Below are 23,510 nucleotides of genomic sequence, written 5' to 3' on the forward strand. Positions count from 1 at the left end.
TTTTTCATATTGTGGGACGAACTATCGCGATCTTTGTACCTCTCCAAAATGCTGTACAGTGATAGGATATGTTCCTATTAGTCCCCTGTAGCTCCCCTTCAAGTTTCATGCGATTCCGATATGATTTGCATGGTGAACGGGCGTGATGACTGTAGAGCTGTGTAGAAGGACATAGGTAGATTACTTGGCTTTAGTGCGTTTGATTTGCTTGTAGAGTTAGTAGTTGCATCTCTTCGAGTTCACTTCATTAGGATTGACACCCTAGTGAGTTTCCATGCCTCATCCGAGTCGCTTCCCCTGTATCGATAATTTTATGTTGATGCTTGAGAGCTATGCTATGGACGTCCGTCGCGGCGACCCGCAAACACGAACACTCCAAATTTGGTTCTAAAAGCCGTTTTATCTTGGTCCTCTGGTGCAATTGTGATTTGATTGTATCTCGGAGTACCCATCTAAAAAGATATAAGCTTCCTTTTTTGCAACTCTTTCAAGCACATGTTCTGAATATGGCAAGGGGTAATGGTCCCTCATAGTGGTGGCGGCATTAACCTTTTTGAGATCCACGCACACTTTGAGTTTCCCATTATTTTTAGGAGCAATAACTATTGGAGACACCCATTCTGAGTGCTCAATATGGTATATGAATCCGCATTTGACTCCAAATCGTGTGGAGTATAGTCTTTTGAGACGCTACTGGTTCCAATGTCAATCAAGCCTTGATCTTGTGGGTCATCAGAATCTATATGTATTGCTCGTATCGTATTTAAAGGTACGAGTGGTGGAATTTCATCCCCCTCAGATGTTACCTAGGCCGTCCCCCTATTTCCCCAAGTGTCTATGGTTGCTTCTAGGTGGACCCAATCCACGTTGTCAGACTCAACCATCCCATGTAGAACATCCATATAAGGAGAATATTCCCCAACATCCTTTTTACACATGTAAAAATACTACAATGGGCCCAAGTGAACTGTGGTGTCAAATCTATGATCAATTATAAATCTATGTCCTAGAGGATGTGCCCGACAAGTTACAAGATCAACTCGAATGATAGAATCTTGGAAATGCAAGTAGACATGGTTTTTAGACCAGTCATGCACCATTTTTTCTTCCCTCATGAAAGGACATCCTAAGATCATCTTAGATGACATAGTGTACTTGGAAAAATCCATAACAATGAAGGTATTCCTTATTTTGTGTCCAAAGACCTTGATCTTCAGATCTTCTAGCATCCCAATAGGTTTCACTATTGTCCCATTGGCCATCTCTACCACTATGTTTGTAGTCCCAAGGTGAGGTCTTCCCATAGTTTCCCATCAATTTTTAGTCCCAATGCTAACCCCAATTCCACCATCAAGGATTCCCTCCACAATTAATTCCTTGGTAGTAGTTGGTATGGTCGCATTGGACTCATTGCCTTCAAAGTATTGTCCCAACTTGTTAACAGCTATTTCAACAACAGAGTTCTCATCTAGGTTGGGTTGTGGATCTAAGTGTTTCTCCTCTATTGGCACCTCCCTAGCTCCATCCATCTGTGAAAATTGTGGTAGCCCGACTTTCAGTTCTCTATTGAGGAAATCTTGAAGAGCGAAGAATAGGTCGGGGTCTCCATATAGTTTGGACATGATGGTGGTTCTAGCTTCTGAAGCCATGAAATCCATCAATTTGGCAATATTTAACGGTACTTTCTGGGCTTCAGTCCCTTGACGTGGGGAAGATGGGATCTCCATTTCTTTGATAGGGTTAGGTAGTCCCTCTGTAAACATTCTCTCCACATTAGAAAGAGGATGGGGTCTAGGAGGGCCTCTTTATTTTCCATGAGCTTATGAGGTGATTAACATTTTGACAAATAGGTGTATGCCATGTGTGCAAGAATGGGTATGTAAGAGATGTGGAAGAGTGGTCAAAGGATGCACATTCCCACCCAAAAAGGAGGTGGATAATTTTATGATTTTTGGTCTTCCATAACTTCCACATATGATCTCTGATTTGAGCGGAGATCATAGATCTACAATCTATAGGTTAAGCTCTCTCCATAGATATGCTACATGATATGGTTTTACTTGCTAGATTTTAAATTCTATTTTGGAGGGAAAATTTGAATTCAAATAAACTAGTTGTTTTGCTTGTTTGAATTCAAAAGCTACCCTTTGATTACTTTCTTAGTACTAAAGGTTTGACTTCCTTAAACTGCCAAATAAAGAGGCCCTCCTAGACCCCATTCTCTTCCTAATGAACAAGAAGGGAGTACAACCACTTTCCCATTACTTAAAGTCACTTTCTTCTTGGATGACACTTGGTATGGCTAGTGGTCTATGGACTTTGTGAGGTTGCTTTTGCATAGGGAACACTGTGTTTGTAATCTGGATCTGTCTAGGTGCCGGCTTTAGATCCCTTTGGGTCTCTTATGCCAAACTCATTGATTGCTTGACTCGATCAATCTCCTCTGTAGGGTCTGGGTAAGTTCTTATCTTCTTCTTGGGTCCTGGCCATTGTGGCTCATGACCATCTTTCTTGTTTATTTCTTTCCTACAAGTGGTTGTTTTAGTCTCCATGGTTTCACCTGAATCAAAATCCTCTTTAGCATCATCATTTATGTATACGGGGGTCGTCACCAGTACCTATGTTTGTATTTGAACTGGGGTATAAATTTGCTGCTTTTTGTGATCTCTTCCTCCATGTTTTCTTCTTCTTCTGAGATTGGGCAATTGATGTTGTGTCTCTTTCTTCAAGAATATAATTTTGATTTTGAAGCATCGATCGTGTGAGTACATTTACTGGTACCATAGGTGTACTTTGTGCTGGCTCCTCAGTAACCTTAATTAAATTCAATGGCGTTATCTTTGGTGCATATGGATTATTCAAACATTGAGCAATCAAATGATCTATGATTACACATGAGTATCAGCATTGTAGATGTGCTTGCTTGATTGGTTTGCATCAGTGTGGAATTATTTTGTAATCTAATAGGAGATTCGGCTACAGGATGTGGACCTCCACAATCATAGCATTGAAGAGGTGGTCTCTTGGCAGTGTAATTGATATTTTGGCCTCTAGCAGCAAGAGCAACTGCTTGATAGAAAAGTTTGACTTGTCCCCAATAGTCCTCCATGTAGTATTGTGGACTTTCTTCAAGTGCATCAATCCCATAGGCAATATTAGGGTCTATATCTTCCTCACAACCTTCCAAACCAACAATAGATAACTCACAAACCATTTGATTCACATAAGGGATTCTCGGATGTGATGGTTGCGGTCCTAGCACTGGAGGTGGTAAGGGTGTTGTTTGAACAACATTTTGGACCCTAGGGACCATGTGTTGTGATGTTTGTTCAAGAGGTGGGGCCGGCATCAATGCAGGCACTCGAGGTGTATCCGTCCATGCTAAGGTTTTTCTATTGGCCATCACGCATTTAAATACTATGCAATCCTTGGCTTGATGACCATATCTTCCACATGCATTGCAATTTCCATTAAATTTTACTCTAAAAGTAGGGCATTCATTGGTACTATGAGGACCATAGAAAATTGAGCACCATTGTTGCTCCCTTCTTGGATACATATGATTGTTTTGCAAAGCATGATTCTCTAAGACTCTCTTGAATGGCCTTGGTGAGATTTGCTAAATTCATCTCAGATATCTTTGGCTCCTTAGGAATAGTCTTTAGGGTCATTGGTTGATGCTCTGATGCTTGCGAGCTAGTCGATTTAGGCTCAACAGACACTCTTTCTCCTTGAATCATTAAATTATCCTCCAATTGGATTGCATTGGTGGTGACTGCTTCCCAAGTGGTGCTACCTCTAATGACTAGGCCATTGTAGATATCCTCATGTCAAAATCCCCTAATGAATCTATTAAGAAATTGGTTATTATTGAAGCACTCATTTGGATTACAACGAGAATTAAAATGCTTCAAGCATTTAATAAAGTCTCTCACTGACTCTCTTTCCTTGGGCTTTCTGGAGCTGAGATGCTACACCCCAAAGTACTCCCTCTTGTATGTACTCTTTCAAGAATAGTCTCCTAAGAGTAGAGTAAATCATTGTTTCTTCCATCCTTAGGGTTCTTTACCAATCCCCAGCCTTCCCACTCAAGGTCAGGTTTAAAGAATTACTCTTATGCCGGTCATTGTGTTCTCCTAGGGAATCGCATATTTGTTCAAATACTTTGATATGCTTTCTCACGTCCCCGTCTCCACTAAATTTTTGTGTGAGCTTGACGTTTTTCATTGCCTTACTTCCTATCCAGTGTGTTACGCATATTTTCAACAATGGATTGACCAATAGCTTGAGCAAAGTTTGCCAAGCTATTGGAAACCTTTGCTCAAGCTATTTGCATTGCCTTACTTCTAGGCTATCTATCCGGCGTGTTACGCATATTTTCAACAAATGGAACAACCAATAGCTTGAGCAAAGGTTGCCAAGTCACCTAAGTGAGCAGGTATAGTGGGGACAGGTGCTCTCAGGACTGCATGTGGAATGGAGGTTTGCATTGGGATTGGTGTATATGTAGCCCTTGGGCTCCAAGTTGAGTACAATGTGGTGCCATGTGGTGACCCAAAGTTCATATGTGTGGCCCTAGGCATAGTAGACGTCGGATGTGACATGCTGATGCTAGCCGGTATGGTCCCATTGAAATAAGAGCTTGGACGTTTTGGTTGTGGAGCATAAGATGTTGAAACAATGGGAGAGGTAGGAGCTACATGAGCATGAGGACCCATAGGTGGATATGATTGATACACACTTGTAGGTACTCTTGCAGGCATTGGGCTACCATGTAGCGGTGCTTTACTAACAAATGAGGTCCATGGCATGTTTTTGGTCATGTCCATCACTGGGGTAGGCATGGTAGCCGTGGTGTGATCAAGAGAAAGGTGAGCTAGACTTTGAAAGGTAAAGATTTTACTTGTGGGCTCAGATTATACAGAGACCCTGGAGAAACAGCATATGGAGGATCCATCGGACTAACCGGGGAGTCTCTATTTGCGATAAGGTTTGTTTCTTAGCCTTCCCTGTATCTAAGAATCTCATGAGACCCGTTGAAGGCATGTGGATCCCTTTGTTCTACCTCCTCAACTCAATAACCCAATGGATGACATCACAAATTCTTTGTTGTTGATACTCTATGCAAGTAGCACCCGTTGTGGATTTTAGGACATCTGACCAACCCACATGATAGGTGTGACCTGTGTATAGGTTGGTTAGAGTTTTTGTTTGTATTTTATGCTCCCATTTATCATTTAGGAACGCTCCATCTAGGATTGAGGTGCTAGGGGTGTCCTTTGAGTTAGATGCAATGTGGCTCTCTATGGGTCAACCCTTCATGGTTGCTAATTCAGGAGCACTCAATTGCTCGACTAGCATGGATGTTAACATAGGGACCTTTGCCTTAATCTCTCTCCGTTGCTCCGCCTTGTATAGGCTCTCGATTTTCTTTTTCCTAGCCTCAATGATATATCACTCAACCTCTTACACTTTGCCAAGGCTTCTACTATCCGGTAATATAACCCCGGGGGGGAATAGCTTTGAAGAGTCAAGGGGTGCAGTGAATGGAGTATTCACATGCACACCCTCCAGGAGCATGGGGTCTACGTTGGTCATAAATGGTGAATTTACTTCCCCACCCCCCTCATTTACATCGTTAGCTCCATGTTCGGAGCGAGTGGCTCTACTAAAAGTTTCCTTCAAGCGGCTAAGAACGCCCGGCCCGGACCATGGGCCCATGGTATGCATGCCTTGGATTGAACTATCGGGATTAGGCATCGGGTAACCCTCCATGACATTGTAGTCAGAGGAAGAGTCACTAGATGCAATATGTGGGTCCTGAGCGGTACTACCTTTGGTTCTCACTAGAGCCTAAGGTGGAGGAATAATGAGTGCCTGAGTAAACAGAGACACTTTCTATGTGCTCGTTCTCTAGCACATGACCAGAGAGTAGGTGCATGTGACCTCAACACTCTAGAAGTGTTGGTGAGTGCCTATGAAGGCCGCTCACCTAGTTTTTTAGGTGTTTACAACCCAAAGTTTTTGTTATTTTTGGTCCCTTTTTTAACCAAGCCACGGAATATGGTGTGTGATATCTCAAAACAAGCATCTTGGCTAGAGGAATCTTGTAATGTTGGAATTCATCACACCCTTTTGCAAAGAGTGATGCATCCTTGTAAAAGGTAGGCCACCAATAGCCTGATTTTTCCCTCCCCTAGGATGATGTAATAATCATGTAACATCATGAGGCATATTTTCCAAAGAGAGTGGTTTTGAGTCCTGTGTTATTCTTGGTATCTTAAGAATATTTTCATAGTGTAGCTCCTTGTTACTTTGTCTTGAGTTACACACATGCATCATGCAACAAAACTTACACGAGATAGTAGCTCTTTGAAAATTCTTTGGTAGATCCTTTGGTAGAAGGCGATTGATGTAGGGCTTTAGTTGAGAGTGCTTTAGCCAATACCCGTTTACCTTCTTGGAGTGCTCTTTACCATTCAAGTCCATGATCTGGTAATAACTTGAATTGAAAGCCTTTTTGACAATGTATGGTCCCTGCCATCTAGTCTCAAACTTGGCATCAAAACAATTATCAAGTTGATTGTCATATCTTAGCACAAGATCTCCTTACTTGATGCCTTTGTCCTTCAGTTTCTTGTCGAGCTTTTCTTTTTCTTTTATAGATTTTCTCTTATAGCACTCATAAGCCGCTTCTCTCTTCCACTCAAGTTCGGCTAAGAAGTCGATTTGTCCATGTTTCTTGATCATCTTGTATCCCTTTTCCATGAAGCCGCATTGTTGGAATGTTGAGCTCGATAGGCTGCAAGGCCCCTTGACCATTTGCAGCCCCTTGACCATAGACCAAGTGAAATTGTGTGAACTATGTGGCCTCCCTATATGTGGTTTGATATGCCCATAAGGCACCATCCAAGAAGTCACCGCACAACTTTGTCTTGTTTTGCACCATCTTTCTAATGATGCTTGCAATGACACCATTAGCCTTCTCCACCAAACTATTTAATTGTGGGTAGTAGGGTGTGCTATGATGATGGAGAATGTGAAGCTCTTCACAAACTTTTGTAAGTAAACCCTTCTTGAACCCTGGACCATTATCGAAAACAATCTCCAAAGGTGTACCAAATCTACAATAAATATTAGTGTAGACAAACCTGTTCATTGTTTTCCCATTTACCCTTGCCACACTTTGAGCCTCTACCCACCTAGTCATTAATCTACAGCCACTATAATGTAGAGTTTACCATTTTTTGTTCTAGACAAAGGACCAATAGCATCAATGCCCCACTTTTCAAAGGGTCCGTTTGCAAGCACTATTTGCCTCAAACCATGCACAACCTTATATTCCCATTTACCTGACAGTTGTGACAAATTTTACACCAATGTTGGACATCCACATGTATGCTTGGCCCGTAAGAAAATTATTCTTCACAGTTAACTCTTGGGAAAAAATACCACCACATGCCTCCTCATGCAAACTATGAATGGCTGGAATTTCCTTGATAGTTGGTACTCTTCAACACACTTGATCCTTCCCTCTTTGATAGAGGGAGCCTTCTAGGCAGAGATAGAAACTTGCCTTCTTCATGAGTCTCCTCTTTTGAGCTTTTGTGAAGTCTTGTGGAAACTTGCCCTCCAAAATGTAGCCAATAATGGGAGCCAATGACTCCAATCCCTAGTATCTTGGTTGCTTGAAAGCTGCTACGACCATGATGGCCTGCACTTCTTTCTCAACACATGTAACTGCTTGTTGTGCAAGTAGATCAATAACACTATTCTGTTTCCTAGGATTATGATACAATTGCACTTCTTCAAATTGATTAAACAACCTATGGAAGCTTTGTCCTTAGGCTTTCATTCTTGCATGCCCAAATGTCTACGATTTGCTTCACAATGAGAAGTGCATCCCCCTTTACCATGAGACGTTGTATACCTTGAATAATGCACATCTTCAAACCATGAAGTAGTATGTCATACTCTCCTTCATTGTTGCTAGTTGAACTTGGTCGATTGACCTTATCTTTCATGACCACCTCTCCACTTGGGTTGAGCAACACTAGCCCTCCCCTTGATTTTCCTATGGCTTGTCAAAAAGCTCCATCAAAGAACAAGGTAAAAGCATTAGGAATACTTTTTGGTGGTGGAAATGGTAGGTTATTTACTTTAGGCACCTTAATCTCCTTCTCATGTACCCTATAAGTGAGAATCCCTGCCAATTGTGCACACTATCTTCTACCTTGAAAGAGTACTGGAACTCTCCATAATCCACTTTGAGATCCTAGTACTAAGATTCATTTGAGAGGACACCCAAGGGAACAAATTTTCTGGAGTGATAATTACAAAAGGTTTTGGTAGCAAGTAGGATCTAAACTTTCTCACCACAAACATGAGAGAAAGCATCATGAGTTCTGCTTCTGTGTCGCCTCTCTCTAGAGCATTCATGATGCTACTAGCAAAGTAGATGGGTCGCATCCTGGTACTGTGGGGATCTTGTTGTAGCAAACCAACACCAATTGTTTCTTTCCCAACACTAGAGATAACAAAGAATGTGTACTCGTTTGGTAGTTCTAATAGAATGACTTTGATGTTACAAAAAAATTCTTCAAGCTCATCAGAACAAAGAAACTCGACTTTTTGTGTCAATTTTTGCAAGGGGTGAAGTAACTCCGAGGCTGCGTGGATGAAGTGTGGCATATACTTCACCTTTTGAATGAATGATATGACCTCCTTAAGACTCTTGGGTGATGGTAACTCAATAAAATCCGTCGCCTTTGAAGGATCCACTTTGATGCCTTTGTAAGAAACTTTATGACCAAGCAAGATCACTTCATCCTCACCTATGTGGCACTTGTCGAGGTTGAGTTGACCTCCCATGTTATAGAGTCTCTTCAAACCCTCTTCTACTTTTGTAGATGCAATGATTTTGAGCTATAAATGCAAAAATCATCAACAAAAACCCTAATGGACTTTCCAAAGAATGCTCAAAACACCATGTTCATGAAGTGTTGGAAATTTTTAGGAGCATTTGTCAGGTCAAATGTCATGACTCTGAAAGCATAACAACCCCAAGGAGTGATGAAGGTTGTTTTCAATTGATCCTCCAATGCAATACCTAAAGTAACTTAATAGCCATCACACACAGTGTATTTCTCATGACCAGCTACCTCATTTAGTATCTCATCCTAAAATGGGAGGGTAAAGTGATCTCTTTTTGTTGCCTCATTTAATGGACAATAATCCACACACACCCTCCACTTGTCGTTCCTCTTGGGAGTGACAACAATGGGAGAGAACCACTCTGAGTTCTCCACTGGATAAATAAAACTTGTTGCTAGAAGCTTTTTTACCTCCTTGAGTAAAGCCTATTCCTTGATGACTCCTAGCCTTTGTAGCTTTTGAGCCTTAGGTGTGGCCTCTGGCTTTAGCTCGATCTTGTGTTGAACATCATCTACTCCACGCACGTCGGTGTAGTCTTTAGCAAAAAGCCTAGGAAATTTCCCTAACACACCTTTGAACTCTCTTTCATACTTTGTAAGTGTTGTAGACAACATACCTTCTAACATTCCTTCATCTTCCACATTTTGGTTCTCTTGGGAACCTACCTCCTCCAAACCTTGACAAGAGGTCTTTGGTCGTTTGAATTAAACCTCACCCCATGACTTCAATGGAAGACTCCTCTTCCGTAGTGCGACCACTAACTTATTCTTCTGAGGTACTATCATTCCACTCTTTGTCCATCTCACTTTGAGATGCTTTTTCATGGAGCTCCTCTTAACGTTGCTCCTTCATGTCAAAGACAACCTTCTTATGATTGTCATACCTGCAAATCAGCTTTCCACTTTCTCCCAATCTTGCAAAGCTTGCATTTTCATTAGCCATGGTCTTCTTAGGATAAATGGATAGCCACTTCCCTTGGTCAACATAACATAAAAACCCACCGCCTTCTTAATGCCAAAGGCCTCCACAAAGACATTTTTACAAATGCCTCCACACCTAGACTTGATATTGTTTGCTATTTTTACTTTGATTTCAAGTGTCTCATGGATGTGCATGCCTTGTCTTTGCATAAGTTCTTCTTTCTCATGATGCAAATTTGTGCACCCCCATCCACTAGACCTTTCCTAACCAACCTTTCTTTGATGTAACAATCTAGCACAGGTGTAATATCCTCATTCATTTCATCTTGTGAAAGTTTTACAATAGGCACACTCTCTTTTACCTTTCTCCTAGTGCTAGCTGCCTTTGTTAAATCCACCCTATCTTGTGGGCATAATGCAAGAAACTGAGGCCATGAGATATCAAGACCCTTACCTCTCATGTCTTCCAATAGGTTGTATGGATCTATACCATGTCCAAGAGGAAAGTCTTGGAGGTTGATACGATGTCAAGTCCTTTTGGCTTCCTTGGTCTCCTTTGCCTTCTTCTCTCGTCCTTCTTTCTCCTTACCTTTTCCACGGCCACGCTTGATGCCATTTTCTTCTATGTCAATCTCATTTGAATTTGTCACCTCTACCATATGCACATTTGGTTCTGGAAAAGGTGGAACTCCTTCCACTCCTCGTGGAGGTGGTCTTGCTACATTTGGCCTTTGTAGAAGCCATGGTTGTTGACTAATTCCTTCACCTGCATTCATCACTGGGTAATTCAAGTTAGGTCTCCCTGGCTCCCACGGGGCCAAGGACAATTATACATCCCATGTCCATACTCTCTGCAATTCCAACATTGCAAAAGTCTCCTATGTTGTGGATCTTGCTCCTCGGTTTTCTTTGTTTGTCCCTTGGGACCTACACCTTGTGCAAGGTGTATTGACAAGGTGCTTAAGGATTCACTTAAATTTTCAATTACCTCTGTTGTTACCTCATGAATCTCTCTAGATGTTGATGCTTGCAATTTTCCCTTAGGTCTAGGACCCTCTATTGAAACATCTCCTCTTAGACACTTGAGTTTCCTATACTTCTTGACAGCCCTAGTTTCAGTTGCATCAAAGGTAGCAAGTGCACCCGCCTAGACTTTTATCACCAAGATCGGCTATGAACCTTTGCTTCTTTAGGGACTCTGCACCATCACCAAGGTTAGCAATATTTCTCAGCCATACAATCCAAAGAGTAAAAACTCTTGTTTATACATGTCATAGTCATCTAAGTCTTTTTGTTTGTGAGAAATGATGTTTTGACATAGCTTTTGAGTGTTTTGGGGGTCAAAGAAATATCTCTTGAAATGATCAACAACTTCCTTATATTTTTCCTTAACATCCTGAGATAGAGAGTCAAACCAAGTGCTAGTATCTTTTCTAAGGACTACTCAAATATTTCTAAGCATTCAATATCTCCTATCACTCTCTTTATGTGGCATGCCATTTTGAAATTAGCTAGAAATAACTCGGCATTCTTGCCAGGGTCTCCAAAAAAGAGAGGATATCCTGACATTTGGCATTGGGCCTCCATTGAGTCAATTTCAAAGTGGCAACACGTTTTTGTTTTTCTTTCTTAAAAAGACTTACACAATAATGTTTTCTAATTTTCAATCTATTCTACAACAAAATAAAAATATGCACATCAGATGATCTATGATAATCAACAAAAGGCAGGATGACAGGGTTTGGTGATGCAAGAATTTCTCCTACTCTTTGGGCACCAAACATGAACACCATACGTTGTTGAAAATGGATTTTTCTACTAATTGCAATGTTTATTCTAATATGTGGAGTGAAATGAAAGGGAAAACCCTCTATTCTTGGGCCATCATCCATGGCCTATGCATGTCCTAATGCTTAAAATAACACAAAAATATAGATGTCTAAGCTAATATCGTACCCAATGAGAGGCAAAATAAAAGGATTTATCGAAACGTTTATCTTGGTCAACCTAAGAGGACCTAAAATCCCACAAATTACACGTTGAAATTGCAACTTAGTCCTAACAATTATGTGTATCTTTTACCTTGCAATCGGAATGAAAGGATCGTACAAACTTTCGTGATTCATGCAAGCTACTTGATTACTCTAAAGGCTAAGTATTCACAACAACATACACAAGCCATCCTCAGTGGGGGCACCAAAAGTGAGGTGGTCCGGGGCGACGAGAAACAAGAGAGGCGACCTCTAAACACCCCTCAAGGCTCCTGTGATCCTCAACTAGACCGAGGCAACACAAACAAAAGAAACCACAACAAACCAACAACCAACAACAAGTGGGAAGGGGTATCACTTAGTTAGAGAGCAAACTAGGACGTCGAAGAGGAGAATCCCTGAGCAATATAAACTAACATCAATGCTACAAATACACATACCAAACACCTAGAGAGAGATTTGTGCAAGAATTACAATTCACTTTAAATTATTAGCACGGGTGTATAAATAGCTTGGAGGAGAGTCAAGAGACACAATTAAGTTTGATGATGTTGCCATCTACACATTATCTTAGGGTTAAGAGCCAATCAACAAAAAACAAACACAAGAGCTCTTGAGTCACATACAAGCAAATAATACAAAAGAATCTCAAAATGAAAACGCGTCACCTTAAACCAAACGAGATGATGTTGCCAAGAGTGAACTCCATTTGCAGGGGCATCGGCTGATGTGGCCATACCTTTTTGAGTGAGAGTTGCTGCTCCAGCCACCAGAGAAATCAAGCCTTGGAATTTATAGCCAGCCAGGGTTTTCCTCTTGTTCAACAAAAAAACACCTGCTGTGCTTATGTGCTCGTCTTCTTGGGTGACCAAAGGCAAACCTTTGAGCGGGTGTGATTATGTGCTCAAAGTTGCAGGCTGAACACCCATCAGGCCAGATTTCGTGACCGGCTTTATGTGCTAAAGCTATCTCTCTTTCCTCGGGCGAGCCAAGTTTGTCTCCATCTCTCGCTGACTTCTTGTGAGACCCAGGCATTGGTACCGATTTTCCCATAATGAATTTGAGATGAGCTATGCAGGGTACTCCCGTGCAGGAGAGAAAGGGAGATGTGGAGGTTGAAGTTGGTCAGTGTGCGTGGGGTGGGTCCAGAGGACAGTGGTGAAGGGCAGAGGTAGAGGGCTATGGTGTAGGTGACGAATTTGGGGGGACAGAATATCCATGGGTAATCTCCCATTAAATGACCACTAAGAAGACGAACCCATCGAGCTGCACCAACCAAGTGACAGATTGTAGCTCTAAGAAAGACTGACGAGCATTATCGTGCGCATGTGTGTGTGTGTGTGTATGTGACACAAAAACAGAGAGAGAGAGAGAGAGAGAGAGAGAGAGAGAGAGAGAGAGAGAGAGAGAGAGAGAGAGAGAGAGAGAGAGAGAGAGAGAGAGAGAGAGGGGGAGAGGCTTCAATAGTGGCCACCCTCTCTCTGTGTAGCGCACAGCACAGGTGCACCCAGGTTGAGGCGTGATACCCTTGGATTGCAGGCTGTCGACGTAGATTTGTAGAGAGAGAGAGAGAGAGAGAGAGAGAGAGAGAGAGAGAGAGAGAGACCTAGAGTATGGGTACTTTTTTGGGGGGGGGGGGGGATCAACACTAAAGGGCACGGAGCATTAAATGAATCTCCGGTCATGGTATCGACGGCGCACGAGTGGAAACATAGACATCGAGAGATCGCGGACCGTTAGATCACCATTAAGTAAACTCGGACGCCTCAAGAGAGTTTTGAACCACGGTAGCACCCAAATTATTGATTCAATTGACGTGCAAGAGTAGGTACAACTTTGATTTGGAATTGATGAATCACTCACTCCCTTGCAATGCTACAACTAGCTCAAAGAAGCTTTCCTATACACCACAAGTAATGGTGTATAGAGAGCTCACTCTCTCTCCCTACAACTAAGATGGCAAATGGTACGCTCAAAGTAGTGAGCAATAGTGTAGAGATCATACCATTTACAAAGGAAAAAGGGCTCTATTTATAGGTGAGGAGAGCCCTTATTAAGATTACATTTACATAGAAAACCATGTTCATGAAATTTTTTATATGTTCTTATGAGAGTGGAGCTCTCTTGTCTCTTGCGTCACATGGATGTGGACTCAAGAGGAGAGAATTATTGAGGTGAAATAGAGAAGATTCTAGAGAGGTGAGTGATTTTTGTGTGAGGTTGCTTACTCCAAGGCAGAGTAAAGTGGGTGCAATTTACAAGAAAAGGTTAGCAGTTGTCAATAATCACTAGAAAAAGTTAGTAATATAGTTAAAATGTGTAGAATGACTTGAAGGATGAGAAAAGAGGAGTGAATGAGATGGGTGTACCCTTGAGATGGTGAATCCTTGAGGAATCTTGGACTCACCCTTGCGTAAATTATCGAAAGTGATCGCCATTCTCCTTCTTCTTCTTTTCACGCCGCCGCCATAGTCGGATCAACACAAAGAGAATGAGGGTTTTGTTAATAGAGAACTCCCATTTTGCAAAGATTAAGTATGGTTAGGTCACTGATTTTTTATGTATTCTTGAAAGGTATAATAAAATTGTAATAGAGAGAGATATGGAGATAGTGGATGTAAGTAGAGCTTCAAAGAGACCTACGGGTGTGAGAGGGGAGGCTAATGGTGAAGAGGGTGAGAGAAAACCATGGAAGTTGCAGGCTTGAGTGAGGAATAGAGAGAAATAAGTGTGTGTGTGTGTGTGTGTGTGTGTGTCTGTGTGTGTGTGTGGAAGTAGGAAAGGAGGTGAGAGAAGACTATGGGTTGCTTTGTGAGAAAAGTGGGCAGACTGGGGTCCATTAAAAAAATCCGATCTCACTAGTGGTAGCTCCAAAAATTATCAAAATTTTTGAGATGATTATTCAGCTCTTAGTCCACATTTTTTCTTCTAGACAATGCTTCAAGTTAGGAGTGGACATAGATATAAAAAATCCCACTAAAATACCTATTTTTCTTCACAACAAAGTCTTCAGTGGCCCCCCTTTTGTTGAATTTCCATAAGACCCCAAAGGTAAGCCCCTCCTTGCATGGGATTATGACCTAATATATTTCTAGAGGTTATAAAACGTGCATGGTTGTGGATTATGTGTAATTATAATATATGGATATAATGGGAAAAAAATAGATTAGTATATAATTAATCATGGAATCTAGAAAAGTGTTAGTTGTATATACAAAAAATAAATATATGAAAATATAAGGAATCAAATGAGGGTCCTCATTTATTTTTATTGATGTATATTTATTTACAAGAGATAAGAAAGAATACATGTACAAAATAGGAATTTAGTGAAAGGAAATGACTAATGGTGAAAGGTATATTAGGTTTTTTCTTGGATTGAATTCACACCAAAAAATAAGATAAGCTTACATGAAATGATTTTTTATAGAATACATGGTAAGAAAGATTATGATAATGGTGAGTAAATGTACATAGCATACTGTTTGGCGGACGAAGCGACAAGCGGCCGTTTCCAGAGAAGGGTCATATTTTTATGAGAAACCTTTGTAAAATTATTTTGTAAGAGAGCATCTCTAAGCCAAGAACTTGTCAAAGGATTTATGATTATTCTTCTGGGAGCAATTGTATATTAGAGAGCCAGTTAAAATTTTAGGAGCTTTTGGCCGGACAAGCCATTTGTAAAGACCTAAACTATAAAGGTCATTTTTTGTAAGTTTGAACATTATCTTTTTGATGGGAAACTGAGAAGACAGCGTACGTTTGAGACCTCCTTCTTGATCCAACTTGTAATCTTCGCCATTGTGGCTACGGTAATCCAAATTCAGATTCGTTTATTGCATTATGTTCCTCTTACCTTGCTCTTCCATTCAAGTGTAATCATTCAAAATTTGGTGTAGGTTTTTAACTACGAGTTTGAGACCTTAAATCGTTGTTTTGAGTGTCTATATGCATATTTTATGTTGTTTTGACCCCAGGAGAAGCTTTAGGGATCCTAAAACGACCCATTAGGATCACCTGTTTGCTATTTTTGTTGACTTTGGGACGAACGATCGCGATCTTTGTACCTCTCCGAATGCTATGACAGTGATAGGATACGATCCTAATAGTCCCCTGTAGCTTCCCTTCAAGTTTCGTGCGATTCCGAATAGATTTGCATGGTAAACGGGCGTGACGACTGTAGAGTTGTGTAGAAGGACATAGTCAGATTACTTGGCGATAGTGCGTTTGATTTTCTTGTAGAGTTAGTAGATGCATCTCATCGAGTTCACTTCATTAGGATTGACACCCTAGTGAGTTTCCATGCCTCATCCTGGTCGCTTCCCTTGTATTGATAAATATGTTGATGCTTGAGAGCTATGCTATGGACTTCCGTCGCGGCGATCCGCAAACATTGGCGCCGTTGCTGGGGAATGCACCTTAGGTGATGAGTGACCGAGAGCGCAGTTAGATTCTTTAAAAATAAGATCAATCCACAAATCCATTTTACACCTCAATTAGGCTACTAGACAAGGGTTTAGAGCTTAGTGGAGTCTAGAGTCAGTGGACCGGCTAGATCCTCTCTTAGGAGATTTAGGGAGCTGTGAGTGAGAGTGTTCAAAGCATTTTTTCTCTTCAATTTTTCTAATTCGATTGAGTACAGAAATCTCACCCGAAATCCATCGTGTTTGTTTTGTTTGATTCGTTTTCTTATGTTCTTTCATTTCTGTACTTAGGAGTAGGATAAGCAAATCACATTCCAATCAGATTTGGGACAAAAGTTGAGAAACCAAAAAACCATAACTTTGGGCAAAAAGGCCATAAGACTCTGAAATTTGAAAATCTGACCAAACAGAGCTGAAATTGATTCAAATCACAAAGTGGTGGCACCAAACACTAGGAAATACTTGTCAGAGGGAGCAGACCAAATTTCATCAGATTTGGCCCAGGTACTACGATCGCGATCGGTGTATCTATGTGTCAGATTTTGACCAGATTTGTTGTGTGCCTTCCTGATAAGATTCTAAACAAGCTTGTCTAAAGCAACAACACCCAAAAACATCAAAAATCAAGGAAATCAGGCCACTTGGGTAAAACTATCCTGACAGATCCAGAAAGTGCAAAATCTTGGCTTTTGATGATCCAAATGCAAAAAGACTTGGGGGATAGCTCTAAAACATCAGTGTCTATAGGCATGCCAAATTTGGTCTACTTTGGGCTCAGAACTACGATCGCGATCGGTGTATCTAAGTGTCAGATTTTGACCAGATTTCATATGTGGGATCCTTAGGTGTATACAAATATAAAAGTCTAAAGGACCTAGAGCCAGAAACCTCAAAATACCTGTCAAACCATCTGAATACAGATCCAAGTCAAAAACTGCTAAACTAGCATAGAAATTGACTTTTAGTAGACCACAACACATCAAAACTGGGAAGAAACCATACAGAGGGATAGCCTATACACAGGGAAACTCCAGATAGCTTCCAAATCCCTAATCAAGCACCAAAATCAGATCAAACTGACAGATTCTAGAAAACAGACACTTTCAACCAAGAACTGGTAAAACCTTGACTTTTTAGAGTCTGTATACAAAAGTATCAGAGAGGTAGCCTTAAAATAGCCTAGTGAACAAGCTCGTGAAGTTTGGTCAAATTTGGGCTCAGAAATATGATCGCGATCGGTGTACCTTTGGCCCAGATCTGACTCATTTTTGACATGTTCATAGACCTAGACTATTTAATTTATCAGGAGTTGTCAAAACCCAAATTGGACATTCTGTCAATAATCTGCAAGCAAAATTGTGTTGAAGTCATTGTGAAGTTATTGAATCTTCTGACAGCTGGAATGATACAGTGATCTCATAGCCATCAAGTGTATTCATTTGCAGAGACCGATCAAGTAACAATCCATGCAGTCGCGGGAGTTGGAAGATCACTCTATCTCCAGGTAAGAGGTTTGGATTCAATCAGTAAATCCCACTTTATTCATGTTTTTGAGATCACGAAAACAAATCAACATCCAACACCAAAATTTAGCGGATCAAGCAAGTGTTTTATCAACAGAGGAGAGTGTAAACCCAGGTGTAGTACAACCGTTAGAGCCAATCCTTGAAGAAGGCATCTCCGATACTTCTTCAAAGAGATCTTACGAGTGTTTCATAAAACACTTGGGACAATTAAAACTAAACGGAAGAGAAAACATGACAGCAGGACCATCAGACCCTTCGGCCACAATGAAGCTATTGTTCATCAAGTATCAATATGACAACAAGCAAGGTGCCAAGATATACAAAGATGGTATGGACCGCTACTGTGTGAAAATAGAAGATAGACCAAGTGAGTTCAGGGACTTAGTGCGTGTGAGCTATAGCGGAGATAAGTACCTAGATGACGAGGGTATCATGTACTTGGTAGCCCTGAATCCTAACATTGTAGACAAGTGGGGATTGATAGGCACGAAAGCCAAAATAGATGAGGAAAATGAGGAGAAGGCACCAACAATGAGCTTCCCTAATGCAAGGTTAAGGCGAGAAAACGAAACTTTGAGAGTCACCACGGATAAGGTCTACTTGGGGTTATACAAGTATAATAATGGAGAGCAAGATCTCTATTATAGATGCGAGGAACCCTACGTTGGAGAGATGACTGAGCGGAAAAGACTTTATGTCTTCACCTACAAAGAGGGAGCAAAAACGAAAATCGCCGCATACGACAAGTATGGAAGACGATACACAACAATCGATAAAAAGGAGTTGGAAGGATATAGTACTTTGGGGGACCACTCCACCAATATTATGTCACTCCAAGCTCACTAAGACCAGCACCTACAACCGTCATGCCAGACCCGATGGCAACAGGTGGAGAGAGGACTCATGTAGCTGATTCTTTTAGTCGACCTCAGTATTCTATGCCAAGCCCCATGGGAACATTACATTCCAGAGAATCAATGTCTACGAATCGAGGTAGTGCTGTTCCTATCCCTACACATACAGCAGTAGGTTCTGACATTTACAACCACACCATCACATTTGCCTCCTAGTAGTAGATTCGAGGCAGGGGAGCCAACGAGAGCAACCCACGACATCCATGATACACGAGAATGATTAAGTCGAGACACGGGATCAATGAGACTAGTCGCAGACCATAGACAGATTAGGCCATCCCAAGTAGGGAAGTGCATGCCGAAGAAGTATAGCGGATCAGGGGATCCATATGCGCATGTATCGCTCTTCAAGAAAGTCTTAAGAGCATAGCAGATCACTGATTTTCATACTCAATACGAGGGATTCGGGCTGACCTTGGAAGGGACGGCCTTAACATGGTTTCAACCTTTGAACCCTGAAACTTGTCCCAATATTGAACATGTATTGAGAGAGTTCGCGGAAGAATTCTCAAAACGGGGTATAAAGCATAATATTGTATCACAGATATATGCTTTTAAACAAAGGGAGAACGAAAAAGTGAAGGAAGCATCCTTGAGATTCAAGCAATACATTGAGAGATGCCCGAGGAGAGAATTACTGCAGGACGAGATATTGTATGTGCTCTTCATTGAAGGACTTAGGAGCGAAACCTTGAAAAAGGACCTTCACTTGAAGTCCTGTAGCACATTTCAACAGGTTACAAGGGAAGCATTATATCTTGTTGATAACTGCAAAGCATATGGGGAAGTTTCAGAGGATACTGATTCAGTAACCAGTAGCTCTTCATCTATTAAGAGCGAACCCTCTACCAAGAAAGATGCTCAGGCTTCCTTGATGCTGACAGTTGACCAAATGATAGAGGAGGTAACGAAGAGAATGCAACAACATATGATATCAAATCCGGTGATGAGATAGTCTCAGAAAAGGAAATGTGGAATATGTGGGGGGGATCACCCGACGCCGTGGTGCACACACCAGTCGAAAGCCCCAGTTGCAAATGGACGAGTATTGAAATGGTGCGCCATAGAGCAAAAATGGACAAATCATAGCACGGAAGAGTGCTTTTACAAAAAAAACTATGTGAGGGAAAGGCCGTATGGACCTCCAGCAGGACCACCCCATCCACCTCCTCCAAGATATCAAGTTGGACCAAATATGAATATGATAGCAGGAGCAGACAGACCTCAACCTGTGTTGGGTCAACAACCTCCATTACCACATGAAAATAGAGCCATGATTAGGTATGCTCAACCTTGTGAAGCATCACCAGGAACAAATAGTACACTTCAAGTTTCTTATTATGAGGAACAAAATGAGACTTACATAATAGAACCTGAATCACAAATGTATGCAAACGAAGCCTATCAACCATGGAGAAATAGCGAGGGTACGGCACCACCAAGTATGTAGCACAACCTTCGAGAGATCAATATTTGGTGGACGAAAGAACGCTAATGTTCATTGCGAACCAGAACTACAAACCAAGAGGATATCGTAATAGGGCAGGACAACCTATGGGACCACCTCCTCAAAATCAACCACAAATTGGACAGTGCTATAAATGTGGAAGTACGGATCATTGGGAGCATAGCTTCCCTTTCAAAGGGGAAAGAGTGAAAATTTTTGGGTTTTGTGACGGATGTGGTGTGAATCACATATTGCCAGATTGCCCAAGGAATCCGGACAACAAGGGAAATGCAACTATAAATATTGTGGGGGTGTTACCAAGTGCAAGCAGTGGATCCAAAACCGATTCCATGATCCAAATCAATGCAATAACCAAAGCCCAAGCCAAGGACTTAAAGAAAAACAAGCCATTGGAAGAGAAAGTCGAGTTGCCAATACCCACAGAAAATGAGAGTTTATCTGTGAGAACCCAGCGAAAATCTTGGAAGGCGAAACGAGACAGAATGAAAACAAGAAGGTTGAAAACCCAAATTGCCATGCAAAACGAATTACATGAAACGAAAGAGCAACTAAAACAAGAGAGAGATAGTAATGCTGCTAAGGATAACAACAAGCCGAGGAAAGCATCCTCAGGAGGATCAGTCTTGGTTGAGAAAGTGCTAGAGCCTTTAGATGCTCTATTAAAAGCATACGAAGCAAGGCTAAAAACAAACCAAACCTTAGAGAAGATATGGTTAACTTATCCTCAACCAGAAACATCTCATTGAAACATCCCAGGCATTGATGGAACCTAAGGCGGTTAGAACCCCAGAACAAGAAGTGCTGATTCACGAAGAGCGAGAAAAACTAAAAATCGATGAACCAGAACAAGTAAACGGACCAAGGCCTGAAACGATATTGTCGTTGGATCACCGAGTGGTGCCGAACACCACTAATGAAGCTAAGTCAATGACTATAATGCCAATTCCAGAAGTTGAAGAACCATGGCCACAACGCTTATGGGAAACCATTAGAAATAGAAAGAACGGAAGCGCGACATTACAGTTTGCTCCAATTCCTAAGATTAACTTGGACAAGGGATTTTATCCAGGAGATATACAATTGTTGTATGGAGATGCAGGAACGGAGGTTTCGATGGAAAGCAAAGCTCAATCCTTGAAAACCCTACCTTCATTTATAGGTGAACACGAGGCACGATCGTAGATAAGGTTAGTTCCATCCCAGATGAGAACTATTTCACAAATGATTGACTCAAAAAGTCTTCAAGAGATGCTGTCGACACCTATAACATGAACAATCACACTGTCAGAACTCTAGGGAGTCAGACCACAATTATGGGAAGACATGGTAAAACATTTGGAGAACAAAGAAGTAAAGATTCCTCTTCAGATAAACCCTACGGGAGAAGAAAACAAACGGGAAGGTCAACCCAAAGCCCAACCAATGCCCATAAACAAGGTCGGAGATTACTGTGAAGGAGAGGAAGATAATACAACCTTACCTGTTGAATACTACGATATAAAAATGATAGCTATCCTAGACAATGGAGCGGAGTTGCAATTGCTACAAAGCAACTCTGGGAGAAATGGGGCCGTCCCACTCTCAGAAAGACGAGAATGAAACTGCAACTCGCAGATGGGTATGTAGAGAGAGACCATTGGGAACAATCGACCAAATAGTTGTAACTTCGTGTGGAATTAACTATGAGCATACCTCTGCTGTGGTGGATTTTGGGAAAATGAACAACTTCGACATTATTTTGGGTCGACCTTTTATGCGTCAACTCAAAATGATACAAGATTGGACGTACGACCAAATTTACCTAAGGCACGAAGAGCTAATAACAAAAATCAACATGAAGGATCACAGCTATAGAGACGTTGCAAAAACACCAGTTCAAGAATTTAATTCAACCACAGTAAATGAAAAAGAAATAACTGCATGGATACAAATGAAAGCACATTTCTGGATGTGTGGATCATCTGATTGTGGAGACATAATCAAAGAGGAATGCATATTGGAAAGATCCGTAGAAGAGGAGGCTTATCTCCCAGAACCTTTCCCTAAACATTTATTTGAGCCATTTGGGTGGACTCAAATATTTTCAACCTTGGACGTATGTGTTAACGAATGCACGCCTACAAAATTTTGTGACGATGAAGGATACGACCTAGTAACATTGCAAATGGCTAGCGTCATCCTTGAGTCAGGATCAGAGAGCAAGGAACAAGAAGAACCACCACGTAAGACTGAGTGTAAAAGAATAATTGATGAGATATCTATAGTGAACGATAGGAATCAAACGGAGGAGGAATTCACAGATTCACTAGGTGGTGACCTTCCATCACTGGGTGATGAAATCCAAATGATAGATACTGATGATGAAAGATCAAGTGGATCAGAGACAAATAGGAAATACAGGTCGAGACAGGACAGGTTTTACGAGTTTCCTAACCAAAAACCTAGTCGACAAGAGCAGGGATTTCAAAATGACGTGATCACACTATAATTTCAGGTTAATAACAACTAAAATGCAAAATAACAAATATTATGTTAATTGACATTCATCTTTTTTGACCTCTAGGGAGACCTGGAGACCGGCTCGTAGCCCGCCGGGCCCGCCGGGTAAAGCAACTTCCCCGCCGGGCCCGTCGTGGCTATATAAAGGCGACGCCGGTGCTTGTCTTTTTCACAAAAGAGGTACATTGAAAAGTCTTCACCAAACTTTCTGGCAGCTTTCCACATTCTCAAAGCAGTGTAGCAGTAATTTTTTAAACCCTTCCTTATTTTATTGATGTTTTTTTGATTTTTTTGCATTAAAACTTAAAGGTATAAAATTTCTTTTATCAAATCATCGTACGTGGATGCACTGGCACATGGTTGCAATTGCGACTAGGTGTGTCATTGCAAAAGCGTACGATGATTATGTTTTATATTGCTCCCAGTCATTCATGCTTCGGCACATGGTTACAATTGCGACTAGGTGTGTTGCTGCTAGAATGACAGGAGCATTTGTTTGAAATAAGTAACCGTGCGTGAATGCACTGGCACATGGTTGCAATTGCGGCTAGGTGTATCATTGCAAAAGCGTAGGGTGATTATGTTTTATGTTGCTCCCAGTCATTCATTCTTCGGCACATGGTTGCAATTGCGACTAGGTGTGTTGCTGCTAGAATGACAAGAGCATCTGTTTGAAAGAAGTCACCGTGCGTGGATGCACTGGCACATGGTTGCAATTGTTGCTAGGTGTGTCATTGCAAAAACTCAAGATGACTATGTTTTATGTTGCTTCCCGTCATTCATGCTTCGGCACATGGTTGCAATTGCGACTAGGTGTGTTGCTGTTAGATTGAT

Source organism: Adiantum capillus-veneris, chromosome 4, assembly GCF_014529385.1.
Source record: "Adiantum capillus-veneris isolate H3 chromosome 4, ASM1452938v2, whole genome shotgun sequence".
Classification (NCBI taxonomy): Eukaryota; Viridiplantae; Streptophyta; class Polypodiopsida; order Polypodiales; family Pteridaceae; genus Adiantum; species Adiantum capillus-veneris.